The following is a 16,563-nucleotide window of genomic DNA, read 5'->3' on the forward strand; positions in this document are numbered from 1 at the left end:
TCCAGGAGCATCAGTTCTCACCTTCACAACATCACTAAAGTCTGCCCTCTCCTCTCAACCTAAACTGCTACCAAATTAATACAGTCACCCATCCTATCCCGCCTAGGTAACCGCATCAGCCTCCTTTCTGACGTCCCAACCTCCTGCCTTTCCCCACTCCAGTCCATACCTAACTCCGCTGCCCGGATCATCTTTCTACAGAAACCTACGCAACACGTCACACCCCTCCTCAAAAAATCTCCAGGTATTGCCTATCCACCTCCATATCAAACAAAACTCTTCACCACTGGCTTCAAAGCTCTCCATCAACATGCCCCCTCCTACCTCTCACATCACATCTCTCTTTTGACAACCCAGCCGGTAAGTTCACTCTTCTGGAGCTAACCTTCTCACCGGGCCCTCCGTCTCTCCTGTCTTGCTGCCGACCACTGGCCCACTCACCTGGAACGCCCTCCCTCCTCAAATCTGCCAGACAATTGCTCTCCTCCCACCCTTCAAACCCTTACTGAAGGAACATCTCCTTCAGGAGGCCTTCCCAGCCCCACTTGTCCTCCTCTCCCACTCCCTTCTGCATCTCCCCGACTTGCTCCCTTTGCTCTTCCTCCTTCCCCTCGGCACTTATGTATCTATCTGCAATTTTATTTCTTTATATTCACGTCTGTTTATTTGTATTAATGTCTGCCTCCCACCTCTGGATTGTGAGCTCCTAGTAAGCAGGGATTGTATCTTTATTGCGGTATTGTACTTTCCCAAGCGCTTAGTACAGTGCTCTAAACACAGTAAATGCTCAATAAAAAAGATTGAATGAATGAGTGGTAAGATTACCTAGGTTTTGTTGTGGTTTTTTTTTCCTTTTGGTCACTCTTTTCCCCCTCCTTGCCCAAAACACTGACCACCACAGCTAAGATGACTACAACACTCCGCTCTATCAATACTTACCTGCCCCTTTCTCGGAACGCCAATAAAGCTTCATTCTCCAGGGACTGAAAGGCCAGAATACCCAGTCAATTTCTATTCCAAGTCACTCATCCTGTGCTGCTCCTCCCCACCACACCCCTGTTGAAATGGTCTCCGACGGGAGTCCGCACAACTCCGCTTCTCAGAGAAGAAGGGGGTGGACACACGGATGCCACCCTGTCCTGTTCCTGAAACTACACTCCCAGAAGCCACCACGCTAGGCCCAAACTGGCCCCTTCTCTGGGAAGGGAACATGCGCCAGTTGACCCTGCAGACAGGGCTGCGGGCACACGGAGGTTTGACTCTTCTAGAGAATTAAGGGCCCAGGTGGTGCTCAGTCCCATAGTCAAGTCAAACAGGACAGGCTCCCCACACTGAACCTCAGCCTCAATTTGAGTCAGCCTCTGTACCAAGAGTGGCAGCCCCATCTTCGTTCTCCTTTCCCCAAAGCTAACCCCCCGACATACATACACAAACACCAACACAAAAGGAAAACCTTCTCTTTGTGGTGGGAACATAACCCACAGCTCCAATCTCTCAATGACGGGGCATTATGAAAATTGATTTAACTGTGCCTACACTGCAGAGGGATAATCCTTAAGGTAAGGGGGATGCATTGAGCAGCCTCTGTTTGGAGCGCACTAGGAGGTCAGATTCTTCCTTGTGCCATCCTACCCTGAGCTATGCACTGCTGAGGTTGGTCCTATGGGGTTCCTTTCTGTGTCAGAGCCTACAAGACAGACTCGCACTCCCATTCCTCCCCCCACTGCACCTCCCACCCGCTCCAAGACACAAGACTCACTGCAGAGCCCTCCTCTGGGTGGGAGGCAGTAGATCCTGGGTCTGATGGAAGTGAGGTGTCATCGGACCTTCTCCACCGGTCCTGCCTGAAACCCTTCTGAAGTTGAAGAACATGGCCTTCAAAGACAAATGTGGATGAATGAGTCCGAGGGGCAGGGTTCCCCCACGTTGTGCTCCGGACACTAGGCCCCGAGAAGATACCACAGACAAGGATCCCTTCTCCGGGGACTGAGGATGTGCAGTGTGACAGGTGACTGTCCTGCAGACAGGACAGTGGGTGGGCACAGGGAGATTTGACCCATATATAGAATTCTGGGCCCCAGATCTTCTCCATCTCAAAGTTGAGTCCGACGGCCGGTTCCCTGCCATGCCAGAGCCTCAGCTTCCAGAACCAGCCTCTGTAACAAGGTTGGAAGCGCCCACCTCTCTAACTCTACCCGAAAGCTAACCCCATCACACATACGCACACGCCACCCCCCCCCGAGCTCCACCCCGTGCCTCCTTCCCTTTGGACAGCTAGTACAGGTGTTGGCTCCATTTCTGCATGGGAGTGGGTGGCAGGTCTGAGAACCTGACACTTGGCTCCAGAACTCCTTACTTTCCCACCCATACCCCGTCCTGCCGATGACTTCCATCAAGCTAGATGGAAGTCTACCTGTCTCACAAGCCCCATAACCTTGGGGTTATCCTTGACTCCTGTCTCTCAGTCAACCCACATATTAAATTCATCACTAAATCCCGTCGGTCCCACCTCCGCAACCTCGCTCAAATCGGCCCTTTCCTCTCCATCCAAACTGCTACCACCTCAATATGATCACTCGGCCTATCCTTCCTGCAATAGCTTCCTTGCTGACCTCCCAGCCTCCTGCCTCTCCCAACTCCCATCAATCTTTGCATGAAACAAAAACTCCTCACTCTTGGCTTCAAAGCTCTCCATCACCTTGTCCCCTCCTACTTCACCTCCCTTCTCTCTTCATACAGCCCATCCCGTACATGCCGCTCCTCTACCCTTCACTCCCTCACGGTCCCTAGTTGATGTCTGTCCCACCGTCGACCCCGGGTCCACATCCTACCGCTGTTCTGGAATGCCCTCCCTCCTCACATCTGCCAAACTAAGTAACTTCCCCTCTTCAAAACCTTCCAAGAGGCCTTCCCAGACTGAGCGGCCCTTTCCCTCTGCTCCTCCTCCCCTCTCCATCCCCACTTCTCCTGCCCTCTCTTCCCGTCCCCACAGCACTGTGCATATATGTGCATATTATTTATTTATTTTGTTAATGGTGTGTATATGTTGATGATTCTATTTATCTTGATGATATCTACGCAAGACTACTTGTTTTGTTTTGTTCTGTTTTGCTTTGCTGTCTGTGTCTCCCGCTTAGACTGTGAGCCTGTTAATGGGCAGGGATTGTCTCCATCTGTTGCCGAATTGTACATTCCAAGCGCTTAGTACAGGGCTCTGCACACAGCGCTCGATAAATACGAATGAAGGAACACTTCATTCTGCGGCCCGGATCATTTTTCTACAGAAGTGTTCAGAACGTGCCACCCGCTCCTCAAAAAACTCCAGTGGTTGCATATCCACCTCCTCCCCAGACAACAACTCTTTACCACTGGCCTTAAATCAGTCAATCATTTTGTTCTCCCCTACCTCACATCACTACTCTCTCCTAATACAACCCAGCTCCTCTCCACTTTGCCCCTATAATGCCAACCTTCTCACTCGGCTGTGATCACCCCATCTCGTCGCCGACCGCTCGCCCACGTCCTGCCTCGGCCCTCCAACGCTCTCCCTCCTCAAGTCCGACAGACAACTACTCTCCCCCACTTTCAAGCCTTACTGAAGGCACATCTCCACCAGGAGGCCTTGCCCCTTTCCTCTTCTCCCACTTCCTTCTGTGTCACCCTGACTTGCTCCCTTTGTTCTTCCTCGCTTCCGACCCCCTGGCATTTACGTACATATCTGTGATTTATACATTTCTATTAATGTCTGTCTCCCCTGCTTTAGATGTAAGCTTGTTGTGGGTTGGGAATGTACTCTCCTAAGCACTTAGTACAATGCTCTGCGTATAACAATACCTCAATAAATATGACTGAATGGAATTGGATCCCACCACAACTTGTGCACTGCCTTGCATTGAGGATGCGGGACTTGCTGCAGCGTCTGGGAGCTGGCTAGAAGCTGAACTGGGGAAACCTACTGCTGAGACCTCCTCTGGCACCACGGTAAAAGACCCCAGAGCAACAGTGGGGTGTAATTGCAGCTCCTCTGCCGGTCCTATCCGACGTACATTGGAAACCTTGGCAGGGACATCTGGATTGGTGATCGTGAAGATTTGAGTTTCTCACGCTGACCCTCTGTCAGCACCTGAGCACATCTCAGTTGCCAGATATTAATGTCTCCAGAAGAAACAACGACCCGGAAGCTGAAGAGAGAAGGGAGGACGTTTCAGACAACCACTTTGTTTGGTTTTGTAAGCACTCAATTCTCCTTCCTCCCAGTGACCCCAACCTCACAACAGGTGAAGTCTACAGACACAGACAATCAATCCCACTTCAGTTGAGTGCAACTCTCTGCTTTACCAATACTTAGCCACCCCTTTCAAATCGGTTAGCTCAGGAAGGGCTTGTACTCCAGGGATTGGAGGTCCAACCCATCCTGGACAAAATTCACTTTTGTCTGTCTTCCATTCTCCCTGTCCACACCTGGGGCAACTCAATCTCTAAACTCTGTTTTTCAGAGAGGAAGAGAGGGGACACACCAATAGTCTTCCTGGCTGATTCTGGACACTAGATTCTTAGCAGCAGCCACTGGCAGGCCTAGACAGGTCCCTATGTTCTATTCCTGACTCCAGCTCTCATCTGCTGTGTGGTCTTGAACACATCACTTCAGTTCTCTGAGCCTCGGTTACCTCATCGGTAAAATGGAGATGGAGTTTAGTGAGCCCCACGTGGTAAAGAAACTGTGTCCAACCCGATACGCTTGTATCCACGACAGCACTTAGAACAGTGCTTGGCACATAGTGAGCACTTAAATAATATAATAATAATTATTATTATTCTCCAAGGCCTGAGGGTGAGCAGGTTGACTCTGCAGACAGGACTGTGGGTGCAGGAAGTTTTGACCCAGCCACAGAGTTTAAGGGTCCTTGGTCTTCTCAGTTCCACAGTCAAGTCAGACAGAACCAGTTCCCTCCACAGATGCCTGGGCCCCTATTTCCAGAACCAGCTTCCTTGCCAAGAGTGGCAGACCCCTACTTGTTGTAACCCCTTCATGCATACATACACACAAACACACACAGACCACTATCCTTTTAGCATGGCATGGCCTGTGGTTCCATCTGTCGACAACATGGCAAGTCTGGAGATGCACCTCACCGTGCCCACACTACAGGGAAAGAGTCCTCCGGTGGGGAGACGCATCAAGCGGCCTCTGTAGACAGAGTAGGAGACAGTCAGATTTGCCCTTTGGTCATTCGGCTCTGAGCCATACGCCGCCAGGGCTACGGTTCTTCTGCCAAGGTCTCAAAACTAGCTGGACTCACTGTGGGGGTGGGGGATTTGGGACTCACTGTCAAAATTCCTCTGTGTACAGGGGCAGAAGAGCCTCAAGTTGACAGGAGCGGGGCAGTGCTGAAGCTTCTCAAATGGTCCTGGCTGATGAATTCCCGGACTTGGGAAACCTCTGCTCTGAGCGGCAACAAAGCGAGCGGACCATCGACCATCACCCGGGACGGAGGTTGCTGAGATCTTTCCACCGAGACATCCCCAACTGGTGCGGACAGTGGACCGCCAGCCGGGACGGAGATCTGCCCGAGAACACGACACGCATGATGACGATGGAGTTGACGACAACAGAGCGGTCTCTGGTTCAAAATCTGGAAATGTTCCATGTACCTGCAAAATAGGACACCACTCAATTGAAAGAAACGTCCACTTTTTTGGCTCTTCCCCGTTTTCAGGCACACCTCAAAGTCAGATTGGGACCCCCACAACTCTGATCTCCAGAGAGGAATGGCTAGGCAACAATGCTGACACTTCTCTCCCACCCCCCACCCCACCCACAAACCCCCAGGGAAAGGAGAGAGGCAAGGTGACTCTGCAGCTGGGATTGGGGGCACAGGGAGGTTTGACCCACCTATAGCTCTAAGGTTCCTGGGTCTCCTCAGCTTCCAGAGGCAAGTCAAATGGAATGAGTTTGCTGTGTTAAATCCCAATTCCAGAATGATCCACTGTGCTGAGAGTGGCAGCCCCTTCCTCATAAGACTAACCCCCATCATGCAGGCACATGTAGACACAAAGACACGTATATTCCATCTTCCCTTTGGATAGTCAGTGTGGCTCCTGGCTCCATTTCTCCACATAAATGGGACGTGGTTCTGGAAACCAGGCAGTTGGATACTCTCTCCAGAACTCTAAAAAGACATTGAGCAACGTCTACAGAAGCATTCACATCAGCCAACTACCCCTACAATCCCACCTCCAGTCACCTAAGTCATCCACACCCAAGATGCTTGTTGCTGGGCTGGGAAGACAAAAGGAGCCGTCCTCCCTGGAAGCTCTGGGTTGGGATTCTGGTGACCGAGAGCCAAGGGAGTCATTCGCCATCGCCATGCAAGGGCTTCTCTGGGAATGGGGAGTCGGGAGAAGAGAAAAGACCATCTGTCCTGGAATCTCTCCACTGAGAAAGAAGACAATAGACACCTGTATGGAGTTAGAAAGTACTCTCTCTGCCCTCAAAACTCAAGGTGACAGCATCACCCGCTCTCCTTCCATTCCCCAAGGTCAATACCCCTCCATCTCCCAAATTGCTTCCCGTCTGGCCAGAGGGAGACTTGGATCTAGAGGGCAGTCTTCGGGTGTGTGAGCATCTTTCACTCCTGATTCTAGCTCCACAACCTCCTAAAAGCAGCTAAGGAAGCCCTTCCCCAAATCTCAGCATGAACCACCCTCACCTCATGAAGCAGAGAGGAACTTGGGCCGGTTGCTCAGCGGAGTGAAGCCTCCACTTCAGCCATCTGGGCCTGGGGTGGGGGCCAATAAACCACATGGGCTCCTTGGATATCAAATGACCCACGTGGGCCCTTGTCTTTTCTTATGCCTTCGAGTCGTCTCCGACCTATAGCGATGCCATGGACACATCTCTCCCAGAATGCCCCACCTCTATCAGCAATCATTCTGGTGGTGTATCCACAGAATTTACTTCGTAAAAAATATGTCAGTGGCTTACCATCACCTTCTTCTGTGCAATAAACTCGAGACTTCACCCTCAACTCTCTCTCATGCTGCTGTTGACCAGCACAGGAGAGTTTTGACTTACAGCATATTGCATATGGGCCCTTGGAGGGCTGGGGCGGGGCAGTCATATGACACACAGGGCCTCAGTGGGCATAACAACTGAAACAGGCCCTTGTGGGGCCAAATAAATGACATTGGCCCCTTGGTGGTGTATTAATGGACCTGGACCCCTGGAGGGTCAAATATCCCACATGAAGCCATGGGAATCAAACAACTCACTTTCACTCCCAGGAGGCAAAATATTCCCAGGTAGGCCTCTGAGGGGTGCAACAACTCACAACAGCACCCAGGGCCCCAGTAACCCACTTGTGCCCCAATAACGAACTTGGGACCCCAGGTGCCAGACCCACAACCACATCCCCCACTCCCCTAATTATACCCCAAGCCCTACCCTCCATTCCCACTGCCCACCCTATTTCCCCCACCCCCCGTGCCTTATGTCCCCATCCCCCCATCACCAGTGCCAACACCCTCATCCCCCTCCATCCCACCACCCTGTCCCCCTCCCCCCAGTTAGCTTCCCCACACACACCCATTCTGGCAGACTCCCCAGACCTCATGATTGTTCTCAAGCCCAATCCATCACTTTTATTCAACTCTTACACTGTCCACAGCCTTGGGGAGAGTACACTGTAACTAAGGAAGACCACATTGTTTCCCCACTCTGGGCTTACAGGCTAGAGTGGGAGATAGACATTATCATACATAAATGTATTACAGGTACATACACCATCGGAGTAGAAAAATAAACAGTTTTGGTTTAGTCACTGTAAACCGTGGGCGATGCCAGAGACGAGGGAGATGTCACAGGTGACAGGAAATCCACGCTCTTCCCTGTAGCTCCTCATGGCTGTGCTAATTCTGCCTTGTCTATGTCCGGTGGAATGGCCAGCAATCGGTCGTGACCTAATCCGTTCTTCGGGGACCTTCCCTCGTCTCGGCTCCCCTGAAAACACGAGCGTTCGTTGGTCAAGAACGATGGCCCAGATGACAAGCGTTATGTTTGGGTCGACTAGGTTGGCCTCTCTCTCCTCGGAGCCCAAGTCAAGACAAGTCCTTAAGAGGAACATCTAGCTCATTCCAGATAGACCTCAATACTCACGGTTGCTCTCTGGGCCTCCTCTGGCTATGTGGATAAGAAAATGTCCATCCCCGGAGCGAGACAGATGTTTCTCCACTAGTTCTGAGCTGTACACATCTGCAGTGGTGGATCCTGTGCCCAAAATACACTTGGATTAGTTAAAGACCTTGCAGTCCATCATCCCGCATGCTGCTCCCTGCTCGCTGCAACATTAAATTCTAGCAGGGGAAACAGGTACCTGTCATATTCTAGTATTATTTCCTAGGGTCTAGATGCCATAGCAAGTTAGGCTTAGTGAATGCCCAAGTCTCTCAAGCACGAGAGCATTAAAGTGGCAGTTTGTGAGGGGAAAATAGGATGGAGAGATGAAAGATTCATCACACACCGCCTCCTGGAGAAGATGTCATCTCAGAAGATCCTTCAAACTGGAAGGCAATGGTCTGGCTCCTGAGAAGGTTGGGGAGGAATTTGAGGGTCTAAGGAAAAAGGATAAGCAGGAAGACAGTGAAAGCCTAAGAGTGCGGAACTGAGAGAGAGGCCCCATGAGTAGCTCACCTCATGAGTTGAGCGGGTGGGCTGAGCTGTAGGGGGAGAAGAGTGAAACTATGTTGTGGATATCTGGGGGACCATCTGAGGTCCAAGGGAGTGGGGAGAGCATTAGAAGAGAAGAAAATCCAAACTTGGGGGCCACCCACAGGTAAGAGGAGGGAGGTAGAGTAAGTGTCGAAGCAAAAGCAAGAAAAAGAAGCCAAACGAGGAAGCCCAGGAGGGGGATGTGTTGGGAAAATTGCCACTATGTAGTGTTCACAGGCAAACAAGGCGGTCCGAGGTATCAGAAGCAGCTAACAGGCCAAAAAAGACAGGACTGAAGAACATCCTGACGGATTTAAGGGGGAGGAGGAGCATAATGGCCCAATGGCTAGAGCAGAGACCTGTGCATCAGAAGGGCTTGGGTTCTAATCTCTGCTCTGCCACTTGTCTGCTGTGTGTCCTTGGGCATGCCACTTCACTTCTGTCTCAAATACCTCAGCTGCCAAATGGGTACTAAGACTACGAACCCCCCTTGTAGAACAGGGGCTGGGTCCTGCCTGATTAGCTTCTATCTACCACTGTGTTTAGAACAGTTCTTGACCCAGAGTAAGCACTTAGTAAAAACCATGATTATTATTAATTCTACTATGGAAGTGAAGGAGGATAAGGATGAGGAGGAAATCTGCAGTCTCAAACAAGTGGAGCTTGATTTTAGAGGGACTGAGGAGGTGGTTGAAAAGGAACAAGAGGCAGCTGGTATAAATGTCTCATTCTGGAGTTTTGGACAAGAATGGTAGGAAGGGCTCAAAGTGAGCAGTGTGGCGGGATTAAGAAGTACTGGGCAGGTTCTTTTTTTGTGTAAGACTTGCTGAGGTGTGGGCATGTGTGAACAGCAGTGAGGAAGGAATTATTTCAGCAGCGGGACTGGTTTTAAACGGTCATCAGGAAGGTGAGAAAGGTGGATGGAAGTGTTCAGGCAGTGAGAAGCAGGAGAAATCAGAGGCCAAGTTTGAGGGGACTGATTTTGAAATCAGGCAGGTGAGAGATAGCTGGCAAGGATGAGGAATATTTGGGGACAGGGCAAATCCAGTGGCTTCAGTGTCACTAGAATCTCTGGTGCTCGTACTAGCATCGTAGTAATAATAATGTTGGTATTTGTTAAGCGCTTACTATGTGCAGAGCACTGTTCTAAGCGCTGGGGGAGACACGGGGGAATCAGGTTGTCCCACATGGGGCTCACAATCTTAATCCCCATTTTACAGATGAGGTAACTGAGGCCCAGAGAAATTAAGTGACTTGCCCACAGTCACACAGCTGACAAGTGGCAGAGCTGGGATTCGAACTCATGACCCCTGACTCCAAAGCCCATGCTCTTTCCACTGAGCCACGCTGCTTCTCCAGTAGTAATAGCAGCAACAGAACTACACAGGATTAAGCACTGCCACTTGCCTCCATGACAAGGAGAGAGTTGGGGGATAAAATTGCTCTTGCTCTTCCTCTGATACTAGCTAAAAGTCTAGAACAGCAGACCAAGGGAAAAGGCATGGGAGTCAATGCGGAAGGGAAATCCTTTTGGCCGAGCACAGAGTTAAATTCATTCTCACCAGCTTTGAGATAGTTGAGGGGGCCCTACCACCTGGATTCCCCCCAAAAGGGTTCCCTGGCTTGAGTGGTCTGTTAGTGCTCCTCAAAGTTGAGAAGCAAATGGGAGGTGATGCAAAGAACGCAGTTTCTCCAAAATAGGGACATGGCTCCCTCCACCCCTCCCCCCTACCCCAAATCAAACTATTGTTCAAAAGACACAAGATGACAGTCACAGAGACCCTGGATTTTCCACTCTTCCCTACCCCTGCCATTTGATTCCCACACTTCCGGAATGAGAGAGAGAGCTGGACTCAAAGGGCAAGAGGTCTTCAGTGAAATAGCAGACTAAACGGGGGGTGGCAAGGCCTGCAGTACCCAGAACCAAATCTTTCTATGCTCCCTATAAAGGCTTAGGTTCTAGGCTACAGGACCTCAGAGAAGAATCGAGTTAATACTACACACACACACACACACATACACACACACACACACATATGTACATATATATCTCCCCTGTCAGTCTTGAAACTTGCCTCCCACTCCTCTGGGATCAACCCCTAGCAGATACACCAAGTCCCTTCTTGAGAGTTAGAGATGTGCAAGGCAGTTCCAACGAGAGAACCGTTCACAAATAGGTTCCAACCCTGCTTTTCACACTAAACCCTTCTCTGCCCAAGAAGGAACTCTGCAGCCCACTCCATCCCACACCACCCCCAATCCCCCAAAAAACCGCCAGGCCTGTAAGACTTGTATTCCTGAGCCCAGAGACAGCTGACACATTTGTGTGTTGGCCAGAACTCAGTTTGTAGAAGAGTGTCTTCATTTTCAGCTCCCCAGGCTGTATGCTTCACTTTCAAGGAAATGTATCTACTGCGCCCCATTTGTGACTCTGACCCTGCCTTACTCTCCCGACAAAGCACCCCCCACCTGGCTTCCCTAGAAGCCCTTGTCAGACACACAAAAGTCCCTTCTTCGGGGCCTGCACATGTGCAGGGTGATTTCAAACGCAAGACCGTGGGCACAGGAAGTTTGACAGTCTCACCGTCAAGGCAAACAGAACCAGCACCCTACACAGAGCTACAGACCCTATTTCCAGAACCAGCTTCTGTGTCTACAGTGGCATCCTCTTCCTCACTGTGCTATCCCCCTGACCCATCACATTCGCACACCCACATACCCCTGTCTCTTTGAGGTAGCAATCCAGACCATGGTTCCATCTCAATATGAGAACAAGTTTGAGAATTGACCTGACTCTCCAAACTGTGGAGAGATGATCACCAAGACCAGGGAAACATAGTGGGTAGCCTCTGTTGAGGGAGTACTAGCTAGTCAGAGAGTTTCTCCTCAGTCATCCCACCCCCAAACTTCATAGTGCCAAGCTTTGAGGCTGAGGGACTTCCTGCCGGCTCTCAGAGCCATTTGGATACACAACTGGCGGGACTCACCCCCGAGGCCTTCTCTGCAAACACGGTACCGGACTCCGGAACGTCAGCCTGATGATGGTGGGGAATATTGCTCCACCGGTCCTGGCCGATACATCCTGAAACCTTGGCAGAGACGCCTGTGTTAGTGATCCTGAAGGGTTTGGACTTCTCTCGGTGCCTTCTGTCCACAGCTGAGGCCCACATCTAAATCACCAGATACTAATTTCTTTCGGAGAATCAATGATCTCCAAGCTGGAGAGAGACGGGTGAGGGTTTCAGATGACTTTTTTGGTCAAGCATTCAATTCTCCCTCCCACCAAAGATCCCAACACCATCAGATGTGAGGTGTCCACAAAGAGACCATCTTTCACACAAGCTGAATGCAAAGCTATGCCTCACTAATACTTAGCCACCCCCTCCAAATTTGTTAGTCCAGAAGGGGCTTGTACTCCAGGGACTGGAGGTCCAAACTAAACTGGACTGTTTTCATTTGGGATGCTTGCCTTCTGTGCTCCCTGGCCACACCTGTGACAAAATCACAGAAGTCTGCTTTTCTAAGAGGAACAAAATAGACACAGTGGTAGTTTTCCTGCCCAACTCCAGACACTGGACTCGCAGAAACTACCACTGGCAGGCCCAGGCAAGTCCCTTCCCCAGGCCTGGAGGGTAGGCAGGTTGACCCCAATGACAGGACTGTGAGCACAGGGAGGTTTGCCCCATCTAGAGAATTAAGGGCCCTCCATCTTCTCAGTCCCACAATCTAGTCAGTCAGAGCCAGTTTCCTGCACAGAGCCCCAGACCCAATTTCCAGAACCAACCTCCAATCCAAGAGGGGTAGCTTCCTCCTAAATGTTCTTCCCCAAAGCTAACCCCATTTTACACACACACACACACAATTCCAAAATCCAAAAAACCTTGCCTCGGTAATGGCCACATGGCCCACACAGCTCAATCCGGTGGGGCAAGTCTGGTGATTAACTTGTCTGTGCTCACACTGCAAGGGGATGATCCTCAAGGCCAGGGCATGCATTGAACAGCATCTGTTTGGAGAGAAATAATTGGTCAGATTCCTCTCTTGGTCATTCTACCCCAAGCAGAGCACTTCTTTTTTGCGTCAGATCCGGCAAGACATCATATTGGTAAGGGTGTGAGCCAAAACCTGGAACACACCACCAAAAACTCCTCTGGGTGAGGAGCCTGAAGCATACCTCTGAGGGAAGTCGGTTGTTGCTATAGCTTTTCTGGCTAGTCCCGGCTGATACCCATATAGCGTTGAGGAAACTGGCCCTGGAAGAGACATGTGGAATAGTGAGCCTGAGAGGCTGGGTTCCCCCATCTGCCCTCTGAGGTCCTCATCGGTTACCCAACACAATCTCCATTAGCAAAGGTTCTCACAATTGTAGATGGAGTAGGAAGTTGCAGACAACTTGATTTTTTGCTTTTTTTTTGTTGGGGGGAAGGGATGGGCAGGGGAGACAAACACTTTTTGCGTTCCTCCCCATCCCCCCCTCCCGCCTCACAAAATGTCACCACCCCTTCTAAGTTGACTGCAACATTCTGCCTTATTGATTCTTAGCGGTCCCCCCTTCTCAGAACCCCAGGTCTGTTACTCCAGGAAGGGCTCCTTCTCCAGAGACTGCAAGTTCAGCATCACTACACAAGTCAACTGCTAGTACCAAACCTCACTGCTCTTCTCCTCCCACTCCACACTTCTGCTGACTTGGACTCGGACAGGAGTCCTCAAGGCTCTGCTTCTCAGAGGCCAATGGAGTGGATACATTGATGCAATCCTGTCCTGCCCCGACACTAGACCGCAAGAAGCCACCATTGTCAGAGACAGAGGGGCCTTCTTCCAGAGTCTGAGGATGCACAGGGTGAGCCTGCATACAGAACTGTTGACATAGGAAGAATTGATCTGTCTACGGAATTAATATCCCTAAGTCTTCTCAGTCCCAGAGTCATATCCAAAACTGAGCTCCTCATCTTCCCGCCCAAGCCCTGTCCTCTCCCTGACTTCCCTATCACTGTGGATGGTCCGACCATCCTTCCCGTCTCTCAGGCCCACGACCTCGGTGTCATCTTTGACTCGGCTCTCTCATTCACCCCACGCATCCGATCCGCCACCAAAACCTACCGGTCTCACCTTTATAATATCGCCAAAATCTGTCCTTTCCTCTCCACCCAAACGGATATCTTACTGCTCCAGGCTCTCGTAATATCCCGGCTAGATTACTGTGTCAGCCTGCTCTCTGATCTCCCTTCCTCCTCTCTCGCCCCGCTCCAGTCTATTCTTCACTCCGCTGCCCGGCTCATGGCCCTGCAAAAACGCTCTGGGGCATGTCACTCCCCTTCTTAAAAACCTCCAGTGGTTGCCTATCAACCTCCGCACAAAACAAAAACTTCTCACTCTAGGCTTCAAGGCTCTCCATCACCTTGCCCCTTCCTACCTCTCCTTCCTTCTTTCTACTGCCCACCCCGCACCCTCCGCTCCTCTGCCGTCCACCTCCTCACCATCCCCCGGTCTCGCCTATCCCGCCGTCGACCCCTGGGCCACGTCCTCCCGCGGTCCTGGAACGCCCTCCCTCCTCACCTCCGCCAAATTAATTCTCTTCCCCTCTTCAAAACCCTACTTAAAGCTCACCTCCTCTAAGAAGCCTTCCCAGACTGAGCTCCCCTTTTCCCTTTACTCCCTCTACCCCCCCTTCATCTCTCTGCAGCTAAACCCTCTTCTCCCCTCTTTCCCACTGCTGCTCCCCCTCTCCCGTCCCATCCCCTCAGCACTGTACTCGTCTGCTGAACTGTATATATCTTCATCACCCTATTTATTTTGTTTCATGAGATGTACATCACCTTGATTCTATTTTTTTGCTATTGTTTTAATGAGATGTTCTTCCCCTTGATTCTATTTATTGCTATGGTTCTCGTCTGTCCGTCTCCCCCGATTAGACTGTAAGCCCATCAAAGGGCAGGAACTGTCTCTATCTGTTACCAATCTGTACATTCCAAGCACTTAGTACAGTGCTCTGCACATAGTAAGCGCTCCATAAATACTAGTGAATGAATGAAAGGTCAGGGCGAGGTGTTGAGCAGCCTCTGTCTGCAGAGTAATAGACTGACAGATTGTCCCTCCTGTCATCCTATTTGTGCACCGCAGGGTGTTAATGCTGCGGGACTCCTGGGGGAGAGGGGGGGCAAGGAAAGAGCATGTTAACCTGACAAGAAGCAGCACAGCCCAGTGGATAAAACACAGGCCTGGGTGTCAGAAAGACCTGAGTTTCAAGTCTGGCCCTGCCATTTGTCTGCTGTTTTACCTTGGATAAGTCACTTCACTCGTCTGTACCCCAGTTACCTCATGTTAAGGGGATTAAGACTGAGCGCTCCATGTGTCCAGCCCCATTTGCCTCCATCCACCCTCGTGCTTATTATAGTGCTTGACATATAGTCAGCACTTAAATATTATCATCATCATTATGCGTTTCACCAAATCCTCAAACACAGGGCTTTGGAGCAAACTTTTCTGCACACCTGGGTCAAGTGGAGGGTTTAGAGGTTCCTTTCACTTCTCAGTTTACCTACTCTTCACACCAAAAGGACTCTGAACCCCACCTCAGTCTCCCTCAAACCATTGCTACCAGGCTTTCAGGTGAGGAAACTAGTTGCACTAACAATGCAGTTTCCATGAACAACTGTAGCTCTTCCAGCAGCCCCACTCTGTTTTGGTCTCTGCCTAGATTCCCTATAATGCTCTTCTCTACAAGTCATGGGCCATACACAGACACACAAAACCTGACGTGGCAAATTGACCCATTCCTGACGCTGGGTCCCCTTTCTTCCCAAGCCCTCCCACTATCGGCACCAAAGGGCTCCTTTCTCTGGAGGCCAGAGTTCAGTGTGGGGTGATGCTGAAGCCTGGACTGTGAACTCATGTAGGTTTGATCCAACTACAGATTTAACGCCATCAGGCCCTCTCCGGCCCACAGTCCAGTCGGCAGGATCTATTCCCGATACAGAGCCCCGGTCTCTGGATCCGGGGCCGGCCTTGGTGCTAAGAGAGAAGAAGCCCTCCCCAGCACCTGACTTGTCTCCCTGACTTGCTCCCGTTCTTCACCCTCCCTCTGATCCCCACTTACAACAGCGCCTTTTTGTGGGCAGAGAATGGGTCTGTTGTGATATGCTACTCTCCCAAGCCCTTGGTGCAGTGCTCTGCACACAGTCAGTGCTCAATAAAAATGATTCAGTGAATGAACAGCAACCTCACATCCTAAAGTCAACTGCAAGATGCACACACATAGCCCACACCAACCCATCACTTCCAAAGGAGACCGCAGACAGCGCCTAGAAATATAATATTTAGGCACAAGGGAATGGCACTGTCGGATTGTGAGCAAGGTATTATTCTTAGCTCAGTCTCTGGAGAGGGCTGGAGAGACATCCAGTCGGTATCCACACTGCACAGTCAATATCCTTGGAGTGGCGGAGAACCCAAGTGGTCGGTCGTGACCCAATCCATTCTTTGGGCACTCTTTCCCTCGTCTCCTCTGTGAACACAAGTGAAGATTTGTCAGAAAAGAGGACCCATATAACCTCAATGGTTTTAGGGTACACTAGGTAGTGGTTTCTACCATGGCCACTCAGAGCCAACCAAGTCCAGACAAGTCCCTGAGGGAGCTTCCTGTTTGTTCCAGATAGGACTCAGCAACCACCTTAGCTCTCTGGACCTCCTCTGAAGACATGGATAAGAAACCAAGGGGTGAGACGGGTGTTTCTTTACTGGTCCTGATCTGTGCACACCTGGAATGATGGATCCTACACCTAAAATACACTTGGATTAGTTAGAGAACTTTCAGTCCACCCTGCACCAAGAAAACAGTAGGTATTAAATACAATCCA

General features: G+C 50.7%; 1 long non-coding RNA gene across 1 annotated transcript; it reads right to left on the reverse strand.

Moving 5' to 3' along the window:
* Positions 1 to 7,612: 7,612 nt before the first annotated feature.
* LOC114809189 lies at positions 7,613 to 11,921 on the reverse strand. The gene is made up of 3 exons (XR_003756960.1): positions 11,695 to 11,921; positions 8,156 to 8,266; positions 7,613 to 7,999 (listed from the first exon to the last, which is right to left on the reverse strand). It is a non-coding gene; the product is annotated as an uncharacterized LOC114809189 (long non-coding RNA).
* Positions 11,922 to 16,563: the final 4,642 nt, after the last annotated feature.

Source organism: Ornithorhynchus anatinus, chromosome 2, assembly GCF_004115215.2.
Source record: "Ornithorhynchus anatinus isolate Pmale09 chromosome 2, mOrnAna1.pri.v4, whole genome shotgun sequence".
In the NCBI taxonomy this organism is placed as follows: Eukaryota; Metazoa; Chordata; class Mammalia; order Monotremata; family Ornithorhynchidae; genus Ornithorhynchus; species Ornithorhynchus anatinus.